This window comes from Colletes latitarsis, chromosome 4, assembly GCF_051014445.1.
Source record: "Colletes latitarsis isolate SP2378_abdomen chromosome 4, iyColLati1, whole genome shotgun sequence".
NCBI classification, from domain to species: domain Eukaryota; kingdom Metazoa; phylum Arthropoda; class Insecta; order Hymenoptera; family Colletidae; genus Colletes; species Colletes latitarsis.
The window spans coordinates 36,324,889-36,336,392 of NC_135137.1; the positions used below are offsets into that span (position 1 = coordinate 36,324,889).

General features: G+C 45.1%; 1 non-coding gene across 1 annotated transcript; it reads right to left on the bottom strand.

Annotated features, from left to right (window-relative positions):
• Window positions 1-3,030: 3,030 nt before the first annotated feature.
• Trnaa-ugc (transfer RNA alanine (anticodon UGC)) lies at window positions 3,031-3,102 on the bottom strand. Its single transcript has one exon. It is a non-coding gene; the product is annotated as a tRNA-Ala (tRNA).
• Between the last annotated feature and the right edge of the window lie 8,402 nt (window positions 3,103-11,504).

An 11,504-nucleotide genomic window follows, 5' to 3' on the forward strand; every position in this document is an offset into this window, starting at 1 on the left:
CGTTATAAGTGGTCGGTACTCGATCGGCCCCGCTTGTCGATATTTCGAGGCTGGTTTGCGCACTAATATTTCCGGACGGTGCGCGCCATCAACACCGCGCGACCGGAAAAAGTTCTCGATTACGGGACGGATTATCGATGGATTTGTGCCGAGCAATTTGTACGCCGTACGCGTACACACGGTCGTAAGCCAACACGTTCGCTCGAGATAGGATATTTTGCAGTCGAGTTACCCGGTCTGCTCGAGGCCAGACATCGAGTAGCGCGCAGCCACCGAGGCTGTTCGCGATCACCGCCGCGGAGTAATTGAAAGTAATTTTGCAAGGCCAATTTGCGCGGGGAATTTAAAACCGAAAAATTTGTCCCGACAAACCCTCTCGAGCGCGATCGCCGACTAGCAAGCCCCCGCCCATCCCCCACGCTCTTATCTCTCCCGATCCCTTGCGGAGCTGGCATTCACCTGCATCATCGGGCAAACTTCGTTTCACCGATGTAATTCTATTTTCACGCAGCCCCGGCGATCGTATGACTCGATTTTTCCACAATTTCAACGGCTGCCAGGGACCGGGCGGGGAATTTCAATTAAATTACTCGGCTGTCTCTATTTCTCCTTCGTGACGTACACCACCGCTCCGGAGAGAACAAAAAAAATAACACGTTCCCCGATTACGGCCGCGTCCATCGGATGCGACCGGTGACGAAGTTTTCGTCGTTTGCTTTTAATGGCCGGGCGTCCTTTCGCCGCGCTCTCGCGAGATTGCCAATGATTAATCAGTCCTGGCAGCCCCATTTTTAGGCACGGAGCACGCGACGACGATTACCCCTAAGCGAGACACCGTTTCCATTACATTTTGATCCCTTTTCTTTTTTTAATTCGTCCGACGAATCGTTTCGAACGCGGAACGCCGATTACCGGTCGATGGCTTTCGCCAGACGAATTGCCGCGGACGGACGCGCGGAATTAATTCCAACGAAAGCGATTACTCTTGTCTTGCAAAAAATACGCAACGTTTCCCTTAATTTTTTGGTAACAATGCTTCGGCCAGCGAGTAATAATTGTAACGAAAAACGAAAGTATCATTTTATCATGCGAGTAAAATGGCGGGTTATTACCTGGTGGAAGCGAGCGCCACGCAGCGTTCTCGGCGCGGGTTGACGCCGTGGGAATCCCCGGGGAATTGACGTATGACGTAATACCGAAGGTACGGCGGACAACCCTCTTCTCCCTGTCCTTCCACTCCGAACCCTCCGACGCAGCCCCTTGCTCGCCACCTCCACGGCGTCCTCTAACACAACGGCGATGCACGCGGGGACAATGGCGCGCCTGTAGCTATGGAGGGTTCTGATTTTCTCCCTCGGTGCATCAGCGATAAATGCATTTAGCTACGAGAACTACGTGGCTTGCGCGCCGAAGTTTTCAGCCGTGCCAGCGCGGTTTTCACTCAGCGACGCAACGCTTGGCTATGCGCTCGGATGCAGTTTCAGCGCTAAAGTGATTTGTAAACTGGATCCGCGATCACGGGAACAGCGTTATTCCGCTGCAGTTAACACAGTTCTGCAGTTATGTGCAATTTATTTCCCGGCTCGTCCGTCTCGGAGACGAACGGGCGGGCGGGGAGTCAGACGTGCACGCGAACAACCATCGGCAGCAACCCCTTCGGGGCGCGTTACGTACGCTCGATCGGCGTTCATTCTACGCGTCTCCCTCCACCCGGGGCTTTCGATGTTTCTACCCGCGCGAGTTACCGGTCTTTCGTCTTTGTCCCGCTGCGCGGAACGAAAGAAGCGGACCGTTCTGAACGATTTGCCCTCGGTATTTAATTTACGAGAAACAGAGAGGGAGAGAGGAGAAAAGTGAAGATTTCTTTCGTTTCCAGAACGTGCACGGAGAGCGAGTGATTAAAATTTAGTCGTAACGGAGCACCTGGCCTGACGAGTTTCGCAATTTTCCCTCGACCGTCTACATTTCCCTGAAATCCTAAAAATGCTTCTGTCAACGGGACGAACGTTGTTGTTTCGCGCTCCGACGCGGCGGGAAACGGACCGCGTTTCGCCATGAATAAAATCGCCCGCCCATTGTTGGAAAATTAAATACGGAAACCTTAATAAAATCTTGGCGAATTCCGCGATTTTCCGGCTTCGCGAAACGTAAAATATTCGTCCGGTTGATGGACGACGGTTGCGGGGTTTCCGGCGGTAAGGAAAAAAAGGAAAGGAAAAGGGAAAAAAGAAAGTTCTGATTGCTGCAACTGGACAGCCGTACGCTCGAGGGGAACCGATGATTATATGTATGGTTCCCAGCTTCCTGTTATTTCAATTTACGTGTGGAGTTTTTATGCGCGTATCAGATTTCGCTGCATCGAACAGCGTCTTTTTTACTTTTATTGATTTATCCTTGATCAGCGTCGCAGAAATTCTCCGTGTGCTAATTAATTTTTTTTTTTTAAAGAAAATACTCGTACCTTTTATACCCGCGATACATCGGTTTTTATTTACAGTAACGACATACAAAATATTCAAAGAAACAGTGGTTTTTCTATATTTATGCATGGGTGCTTAATTACAAGATCATTAAATTTTTCATTTACGAGCGTTCTAAATGTTTCCGCGTTTTTACGGACACTTTTTACTTCATTTGGTTAGTTTATTGCTTAATCTGGATCACGTGTCTTGCAATTAACGCGGACTAATGACGTTTTACTGTATTGACGGCGTGGAATAGTACAGTTGAACTTGGCGATAATGAGCACGTATGTACCGAGATTACAACTTTAACGAGCAAAAGTCCATAACGATTTTATTTTATGTTTATTTTCATACTATTGTTCGCTTTTATAACGAGTGCAATACATAGGTACATTGCACAAACTTTGGGAAATTTGAGAAATATAACGATTAATGGCAGAATTCAACTGTGTATATAATTTTACGCGAGAAAAGAGATATTCGTTTAACGCGTAAAATATTGACTGATATCACGATAATATAGGATATTAATATATTAAAGGAAAAAATTGTATAAAAAAGAAATTGGAGATGCCGGGGATCGAACCCGGGGCCTTTCACATGCAAAGCGAACGCTCTACCACTGAGCTACATCCCCGCGACGATTTCTGAGTTGCTTCGTGTAGTAGAAGAATCCTCATATCTATGAAAGCTAACGTACTTCTATAATAATAATACTCGTTTACTAAAAAATCAGTTCAAAAATAAATGTTCAAAATTATTAAACAAAGAACACACGTTATAACATAGGTCACAAATATATAGTACATTAAGAAGCACACGTCTACGTAATTAATATTTCAAATCGATGCAAACGTTCACAATTATCAAAGAATAATTACAAGTAAGCATACATCATAAATATACAGGATATTCGGCCACCCCTGGGAAAAATTTTAATGGGAAATTCTGGAGACCAAAATAAGACGAAAATCAAGGATACTAATTGTTGATTGAGGCTTCGTTAAAAAGTTACAGAAACATTTCTAGCCACGCAGTATATTTTCAGTAAAGAATTTTTTTCTTGAAAGTACATAGAATTTCGGAGATATATGTATTCTCCAAGAATGATTGTAATTGACCCCTGCAATCAAAAATAATTTTTTCAGAATAATTTGAAATTTTTTAATAACTTTTTAACGAAGCCTCAGTCGAGAATTTTTAGAATCTCCCATTAAAAGTTTTCCCAGGGGTGGCCGAACACCCTGTACATTACAAAGCAACCATGTGTTCTCGTTTTAGCTATAAGATATTGTTACAGGTTACGTGTACTCAAAGCAAATAATGTTATTAGTTCCACAAAAATTGTCAAGCGGTGCGTGATCTGTAATTTGTATTACGTCGTCACGTAGCCCGTATGAAGACCTGTTACGCGAATTATGAGAGGTTTCGGAGGTAAAATCGATAGTCATCTATCGCAATTGCGGAGCATTACTGCTATGCACCCACGTGGGGTTGGAGTACGTGCTGAAGAATTACGAGGGTGGCTAAAAGTCACCCCCCGTCGCGTGACTTATGCACCGCCCGGCCTCTAATGAAGATCTATTGCCCGGTGCAGCGTCACTTTTATCCTTTGCACGCGTTGCCCGCGTTTTTTCGCGTCTCTTTTCGTCTCGGGAAGTGTCTGACGTCCGAACTATAATTGTACACAACACGCTCCTAAGTCAACGACGTTCTGTTAATGCTCTCTCGCGTAAAACTTCGCTGGTTTCTCTACATGCTTGAGACACGAGAGAAAGAACTAAAACCAGCTTTAAAAAAGATGATGAAACATCTCCGGGATAAGTTTGTCTTTGGAAAAGATCAATAAGTGAAATTTGTAATTCTGTAGAGGAATAATAAATTTCGAGCTCCATTGTTTAACTCCGCGAAGAGGGAACTTTTCGCGCAGAAGTTACTATGGAAACATCTATGTGCCAATCTTCCAACGCCTTGCTATTATGCATTAAACAGTAAAAGTGAAAGTAACCATTCTCTATGCTTTCTAAAGGCCAAGATGTTTATGCACGTGATACAGAATGGAGGCTCATAATATATCACGGCGATTCTACGGAGCAGAAAGGAGGAGGAAGTCTTTCGGGCGCACGAAACTGAGTCGTTTTATCGGTCGAAGGAACTTGGTACCTGCAACGATTCATTACGTGCTGATACATCCTTAATTATGTCTGCAGCAGCGTTGTTAAACCAGTCTGTAACTCGAGACGCACTCCGAGCGGTCAGTATATATCATAATGATTGCATTATGTTTTTTAACAACCAGGTACACGTTCTAACGTAACGTCCCAGTACATAAAGCCGAGCGTACATTAGAACTGCTGTACATCGATCGTAAACACAAAGTTACATTATTTTTCATCAACGATCTCGATTTGTATTTGACAACGATAGTTTACGTGTATACGTAGGTCTACGAAATAATGAAGTTGATCAATCATCGATGTTCGCGGTACAGAATTTTTGCCCCGAAAGTCAATATTTTACGATAACGCGGGAACTTGCAATTCGATATCCCCCTTTTAAATTTTCTGTATGCCTAAAAACTTGATAAATCGTAACCCGATACGCGTAACGTGATATTTTGGAGGCAGACGAATAAGAACGGGTATTCTTATCGTATAAATCCGAGTATCTCCCTCTTTGGACGACCAAAGGCAAACAGTAATGTGAGAATGATAGCGCAGTGTTTTAAAACAATATGCCCGGGCGAATCTTAAAAACACGCCCGGATCTTGAAAGCTTCGCGTACCCCGATACGTATTTCCGTTATAAAACTGTTCCGGCCGATATTTATGCTCGAGAAACGCGAGAAATATTATTATTTTATACCGAATCGCTCGAACCGTAAATCCTGCGAGGCCCCTTCGCGCTAAACCCTTTTGTTCCCCCACCGAGAGGTACCAGCAAAGCGCGTCTTTCGCGTAACGCGAGGTAATATTAGCCTCGAAGTCTTAATCCTTAATTTTCCAAGTCATTGCTCCGACCCCTGCAGACTTTCAACCCGACATACTTCGCGTCCTTTGAGACTAACAATTAGCGATATTAATCCCCGAATGCCTAAGGAGAGGCGCCAGAGGCACACGTCCTATTATACTTTAACACCAGAAGCGGACTCCCGTAAACATTCTTTTAATGCCTCCTCTCTCGCTGAGATCAGAATGTACGAGCGAAGCTCGGAAAAGGATGAAAGGAGACGGGTCTTTTGCAATTAACGAGCCTAATTACCAGAGAACAGCGCCCGGTTGCTCCTGAAGGATCGCTGGCTCTAACCCCCTCCAAAAGAGCCGGTCGTGCATATTTTATTCTTAGTATCCTTAAGTCCAGGACGAATGAAAGAAATAATCCTGAGATAACGCGACCCCGCTGGCGGGCGATTCCTGTTTACACGAAAGTAACCTGCAATGGCTCGGGCAGAGAGGCTCTTTGTACGGTCGTTCGAGAAAAGTTCTCTGTAAATACGGTCCGTCTTGGAGTTTCCATTCGGTATCAGCGAGTCGTCGGTCGGTTTCTTTGCACACGGAAGATAAAGCTGGAAAATCGGCAAGATACGCGATAAACGTGTATCTGCCGCGAGGATCGCGCTGACTCACACGGCCGTGTGTGTTCTATTCAACGTGACCAGATTTACTTAATCCTCGGGCACCGATGGAAACCGTATTCCGTCGATGCGCGGCTGAAAATAAACGCAGTCGAACGCGCGCGAACTCGGTAACAACTGGAACGGCTTCGGAAAAGTGATAAGAAACGGTTCCCGAGGTATAGAGACGTGACATCCGATTTCGCGATTGGACGTGCCGTATGCTAAGCAGAGTTCCCCGGTTTTTACGATTGGTTGCCGCGGCGATATAAACGCGAGAACGACGTCGCATAAAGACCTCCCGCCGCGCCAAGTGTCGACACCCGTCTCGTCGCAATTACGTATTCGTTATCGGCTCCTTATCAGCGACGTTAAGTCAACCCTACGTTAATCCATTCGTCAATACGTCGTACTGGTAATCCGGCGATAACAAATGGACGGAGCGTGAATAATCCACGATCGGTTAAAATCGTCGTTTCGTTTTACGTTTCCGTTTCAGCGACGCGAATACGACTCTGCTTGTTGCGCAAAGTTGCGCTTGTCCCTCGAGTTATCAGTTTTCTGCATTCTCTGCACGACTGAATAAAAATTATCCCCATCGCTGTATTTGTTTTTTTTTGCAACGCTAGCGAAGCGTGTCACACTTTGCGAGTACATCGTTTATTTTTCCGATGAAACTGAATCCAAACGCGACCTCGTTCGGATTAGTTTTAATTCTACATGAGGAGTAACTACTCATTGATAATGATCTCATATATTCTGTTGTAAAATATAGATTTGCTGCGTAATATGTTGACTCATAGAATTCACGTAGAATCTCCATCGCTCGAACTAATAATGAACAAATGGTCTTTCGATTGATTCAAAGAATCGGGGCTCTACCGTGCGTTTTCATTCGCCTGGTCAAGTAACGCTCCGTTTCGCAGAATTGCACAATGAATCCGAGCCACTGTCGTCCTCGTGCTTCGGCGGAATTCTCACGGAAGCTCGTCGTAAGACAATACTGTCACCCTTCTACTAGGCTTTCCTGTTTCTCGAAAAAGATCGCTTAGCCGGAATCGGCTTGCGTCCAGGAACGCGTCTGCCATTGCGGAATCCTATCGTGCATTTACCTGGAAACCCAGTTCCACTCCGCTGACGGAAGTCCCTGGCAACCCCTTCGAAGCTTGTGTTCCCTTCTAGGTATCGACCCTCGAAACCGGATCGTTACCATTAGTAGTTCAAAGTTGGGTGTATTGTTGTAATTCAATCACTAAGTTAATCCTGAATACATAGCGCACTTCCATAATGAACCGTCCAAGTTTAGGAACCTGGTCTCCTTATAGTAATGTTAATAGAGTACTGTAGAGTACTCTACAATAGTATGTCACTTCCATTAACTCGGAGAATCGAGCAACCAATTTAATTTGCACACGAGCTTTAATCAACTTGAATAGTTTCGAGTAGAAAGTATTTCTTGAAAGACTCAAATTTGTAGAAATATTTATTGTCGATTTACAAATGCTTCCTACTTTCTGCAACTAATCAGGAACTCTATTAATAGCATCAACCCTAAGAGATCCTGCTTGTCTAAGATGTCTATAAATAGCTAACAACGTCTTCTTCGCTAGACAACGTCTAAACCATACACCTGTACTTGACATGAATATCGATCGTCTCAGCATTAGTACACAGACGCAGCATGACACAAATACTAATTGCTAATTAATACTGAGATCCTTGCTAGAACGTAACGTTTAACTGCGATTACGTACGTTTATAAGTCAGATTATGTTTATCTGCTCGTTAACTTACCGGTATTAAAGCACCGTTCCTGCAACTAATTAATCCAACGTAGAGTGAAAAAGGATCGCAAGAAATTCGCCATGCTTATCCTGGATGACATTACACGAATAGATAAATACACGGCGGCAATTCGAAGGACCCTCGGCGTTTCCACCCCGTTCACGGAACTCTTTCACCGGTTTTCGCCGTCCTTTTCTCAACCCTAAATTTCATTGGCAGAATCCGTTTCCGCCGCGTGCCTGCTTGTAAAATCAGTACATCCGGGTGTCAAAGCGATGTCACCCGAACGGGTAGCCCGGGTACGCATCACTTTTAAATTCGATCAATGGGTGATACCAAGCGTGAAACACTTTTAGGGTTGAAACTTTAAAGGCCAGCTCGCGAAAGAGCAAATCGCAGTTACAACCGTGAAACTGGGGGGTGGTGGCGACAAGCCGTTGTGGGAACTCGATGTCGAGTGCAGCCGGAACCGAAAGGATATTCGTTTCGAACCCCTCGCACGTTCCAATATCCTTCTTTCAGTCGCGCCGCTCGCCGATGAATGGAAAAGTTTTCGAAATCCCTCGTGGAGAAAAAAAAAAAGGAATAATGTAAACATACCTGCTGCGGTGAGAAAACGATTGTCACTCGCGGCTTCGGACCCATTGAAACTCGTGTCTGTTCCAGCCGTAAATAATTTTCACCCGATCAGATTGAACGCGCGCCGTTTATTTTAAAATACCGTCGCGTTGTCCTGTTTAAAAAAATCATGAAATTTCCGATTGCGTTTGTCACGACCTGATACGACATTATAATTACACGTGTCAACGAAGGTAATGCAACTGACAAATTTCCAGGTGGAAAAGAAACGATCACGCGCGTATTTTAAATAGCACGAGTGACGTTTTTCGCGCGACGATCATCGCACGGACGGGTTAATCGGATGACACCGCGATCGCCCCAAACTTTACGAAATTCCCTGGCCGCCCGTGGCCCATGATGTGCCCATGACAGGCTGATTTTGTAATACAAACAAAAACGATGGTGCACGTCGAGTGCATTACGGTTACAAGAGAGACGTTGCCTAGCAACGGATCCACGCCCGTGTAATTCATTTTGGGGATACGTGCATGCGACCCTCTATTGCACTCTCCCTCGCGCGATGCACTCCTGCCGCTCTTCGCTCCTCGTCGATGCATACTAACGATAGATGCACCCAACTGACCGACGGACGGAATCGTAGTGATCTGATTTTAAACCAATCAACGGCGGTTTCGCGCTCAATTTACAATCAGCCCCGATTCGAATCATTCGTTATATACGACGTCCAACTGCAGGCGCCCCTAATGAAAATATTTTAATCGATTGCCATACAATTGCCAAGTTCGTTCCTCTCGTCGAAAATTCGAACGACGAGGGCGAATAGATTTATAAGCGGACAAAGGGTTTCGCGATATTCGATTAAAGCCCACAAAGACAACAACGTGCGTTTCAATTTAAATGGTAAACGATGAAACGCGATTATACGGAATTACCGTTCATCGATAGCGTTATTTGTTCGCTCGGGCAAAGATGTACGCGTATTTAATGGATTGGATAAAAAGTTTTCAAATTTTTTGCAATAGATGACATTCATTTACCCTTTAATTGCGAAAGGTGCATAAACACGCCCTGAGAAAGTCTCGTGAATTTCATTTGACAAGTGTACTTTCCTTGTTGTACCGACATACTATCGGATATACTGTTACGCGCTGCAATCGAAATCGTTTCGTGTTTTATTATCTCCAACCAAGCGATTCAATCTTATTTTCATTTCGATTTTTAACTTTTTGAACGTATACGCAATGATGGAAGCGATACTGACATAGGTATCCGATTAAAAATTGTCATTGATATTAGTTTCGATTTCAAAAGACGAAGAATCTGATCGACAAAAAATATTTATATTGTTCGGGGACGATTTAAAGCTGCTCAGACGCTCGATAGGCACTTAAGAGGAAAATTATGATAATTGCCCGACCGAAGCTAGCCGACCTTTAGGAAAACGACTATTTATTTTCGCGAATCCGTCGTGGGGTATAATAGCATTAATACAGACGATAATTTACGGGGCAACGGCACCTGCACGCAATAAAGTAAATCTAGCTTTTCATTTCATTGTTCCGCAACTTCCCCTCGTGCTCAGCGCCACGATCATACACCGCATTAGCTGACAATAAAACCACGATCGACGATACACTGACGAATGATCGCATACATGAATTTTTAATAAATCCTCCCGGGGGCCTCTATTAGAGACAAATTGTGCCGAAACCTTTACGAACCGCAACAGCGCGCGTAAATGAACCGTAATCTCCTTCGTCGCAACGAATGATGTAATTCAGAGTTTCTCAAACTCCGCCTTCCCAGACCTCAGACTCCTTCGTTTCATTTTATATTCTAACGTGTCAAAGGTTGTACAAAAAACGGTGATACGAAATTTATCTCTGGCCTTTAGATACGTTTCTGGCGCGTTTCTATCATCGAGTACCTTCTTTTTGATAAATGCGCGAGTTTGAACACAGCTTCATGCATCGAAATTTATGCAGCGGTATTTCCAAGAGCGGGGGAATAAATTGCACATACTGGCCCGGAAATTCGCCTGATTTACATCTCGTAGAGAATCTATGGTCCATTTGTAAGGCCAGATTACATAAAATGGCTTCGTATAGAGTAATTCGAGCATCGCTTCGAGATTGTTAACGTTTATATAAAACTCACCCAAGTAACAGTAAGACGCCTTCGGTATAAAATTGATTTAAAAACGAATGAAAAATGTCTGGGATCGCATCGGTTTCGCACGACACGGTACTTTCGAGATCCCACGGATTTCTCTCGTACGGGGAGCACAGTTTGAGAAGCACTGACGCAATCCATTGCCCGACAAAATAGCGCGATGAAGTAACAAGATGAACGAGTAAAATTCAACGAAACATCGCTCATGCTCGTCTCTAACTAATGATTCTATTTAACCTATCAACCTCCGACAACCATCTACCCACTCCCCTCGAACAAACTACCTGCGCTATCCGGCGATCGCGCAACCGCGTTCCGCGTGTGAACTCTGATTAGAAGGTGAAGAATGCCTCTTGTAATTCGTCGGGACTGCAATGTGTGCCTGTGAAGCATCGATGGGCACTTCGTAGACGAGCCATAGGCGTTCGAGTTCGCACGCGTGATGCGTGCGTGCGTCTGGCGCGTGCGTGCATATGCGCGAGCCTGAATTACGTGAGGTTCGCACTTTAATTTAGCAAAGTACCTTGTTCGTTACGCTCGGCGAGAGTACAGAGGGGGGTGCACCCCATAGGTGGACGCGAGCTTTCTGGCACCGGTTGCGGAATGGTCGCGCGACCTCCAGGTGAGAACGCGCCTCGCAGAGCCGACGTCTGCTCGACTGCGGGCCTAATGACTTCCTAGCCGTCGTCCCGGATGCTACCGCCGATTACAAGGAATAGCAACACTCCGGAGAACGTTCCTCCGCCGTCTGCCGCGGCGAACGGTGCTTTTTCACGCACTCGTGGTCTTTAATTTATCGTAGAAAAATGCGCCGCCGCGAACACGTTGTAAAACGCCGTCGTAAACTTTTATTCGAGGTACTCGCCGGTGAAACGGTCCTCGATGGC